This window comes from Solanum stenotomum, chromosome 7 (genome assembly GCF_019186545.1).
Source record: "Solanum stenotomum isolate F172 chromosome 7, ASM1918654v1, whole genome shotgun sequence".
Lineage (NCBI taxonomy): Eukaryota > Viridiplantae > Streptophyta > Magnoliopsida > Solanales > Solanaceae > Solanum > Solanum stenotomum.
In genome coordinates, this window is record NC_064288.1 from 35802281 (window position 1) to 35804476 (window position 2196).

The window sequence follows — 2196 nt, forward strand, 5'->3', positions numbered from 1 at the left end:
TCATTCATGTAGCCAACCAACTGCACTACCAAAATTCCTCTCTAAATAAATTATCTACCATACTTTAATTTCCTATATATAGTAATATTAACATATATACCATTTTTCCTTTTGAGCAAAAAAGTTCTACTCTCCAAAGCTTCAAAGTTCCAACTTGTCTTGCATGGGCTTAAGAGTCTATATAATCGTAAGTACAATTCTTCAAACAAAAGAAACCATTTAACTTTCCATATCACCCACTAAAAAGAAAAGAAATTACATTGATCTGAAATCATATATTAGCTTTAAGATTGCTTACTATTGATGTGAATATTCCCAATTTATTAATGAACATTGATCTTGTGATGATTGAGATATTGCTGCCATTTGAGCCAAGATTGCTAGCATATTGTACAACTGTGTGTTGTGAAGTGTATTGATCAAAGAGGCCAAACTCTGAAAATTTTGGTTCAACCTGCACAAAATGACCCGATAATGATCTTTTTTTCAGAGTTTCCTTCCATATCTCAAAGAATTCACTCATAATTAGATGTGATATTTCCCATGAGGAAATCGAAAGATACTCCATCTACAAAAGAAACAAACATCTTATGAGGCAAACATGCTCATAATAGTAATCATTTTTTTAATTAGGTAAAGTACAATAATTGAATTCCTCTCCATGAAGAGTAAAAAATGATAATATATTACAACGTAGCTATGTTTTTTTTTTCTAAAAAAAAAAAGGCTTAACCACATAAAAAGCTTCAACTGAGAATAAATCTCTGAAAGTATTTGCATACCTCCATAACTATTCCCCTCAAGGTCTCAGAATTTATTGGAATAGCTTTGCCTACTCGCAACCGGAAGTCACCAAGTCGATACTGAAACCCCTATATCAGTCAAATATTTTAATGAGCATTTATGAAGACAAAATTCTTGATGGTGCTATATAAGTATATCATCCACTTACAATAAGAACAATAATTTGCAGATCTCAATAATACAAACCTCACAATTAACTGCAACCTTCATTCTATAAGATTGTAAGTTCTCCATTATCGTCTTGCATTGATGACTCTGCTTCCACAACCAGTCGTTTCCTACTAAGTGCCATGTAAAACTTGTTGGGTTGTTCTTGAAGTGACACCCCCAATTTTTTTGGGGAAATTCCGATGCATTTGCTTGTTCTAGTAAAAGAAAAAATAATTCAATCAACAATCAAATCTCGTATATGGCCACAAAAGTACTCTTAAAAATGACATGATGTGTAAGTTAGCAATGCGAGAAATATAGATTATCTTACATTTAGATCTATTCTTGACCCAATTTTTTTCAAATACTTCTTTGCTTTTTTATAGATTAATTAAAAAGAAGAAAAACTTCCCAAATCCAATCCTTGTAATGCATCGAGAAAAAAAAATTATTCCTTTAAATCGTGTCTACATACATATGATTTATTAAGTAATGAAATACCTTTGAGTATGGGGTTATAGAAGGTAAAAGTATTTTTCCATCTTCCTTCTTTAACACCATTAATGCTCTCAGCACAATTAGATACTTCTATCAGTATTTGACTATTGACTGTTGTGCCTGTATTTGGCTGCCAGTGCAGAACCCTAACAACAAACAAAGTAACAAACTGTACACTTAAGCATACACACCAAATCTTTCAAAAATGTTATGTTTCTAGTAAATTCAAAATCGTTACCATTTGATCGGCATGTTGTTGATTACAAGTACAATTTCCTTTTTCCTCTTAACAAAAAATTCATCCAAACAGAAAAAAAGGCTTTGGCTAATACAAGGAAAGATAAGAGAATGAATCTTAAAGTCATATGTTATAGTTTGAAAGAAAGCATAAAACTGTATTTATAGTGAACAAATATCTAGAACAAATATCAAGTCATTAAATTCATGTCATATTTGGATTTTGTTACTAAAATTTCAACAAAGTTACCTTTTATGGTTAAACTTATTAGACAGTCAAAATAGTATTTCTTTTTCCTTCTAATTTATTGTGGAATCAATATTTTTTCCTAATTAGCATCGAAGATAGAAATAGAGAATAATAAATATTCATCCTAAAATGTTACTAAAATATTCAACAAAGTTACCTTTTATGGTTAAACTTATTAGACAGTCAAAATAGTATTTCTTTTTCCTTCTAATTTATTGTGGAATCAATATTTTTTCCTAATTAGCATCGAATATAGA

The 2196-nt window shown here is 30.1% G+C and overlaps 1 pseudogene; it reads right to left on the reverse strand.

The window, feature by feature from the left end:
- Window positions 1-297: 297 nt before the first annotated feature.
- Window positions 298-1704, reverse strand: LOC125869859 (mediator of RNA polymerase II transcription subunit 20a-like; annotated as a pseudogene).
- Window positions 1705-2196: the final 492 nt, after the last annotated feature.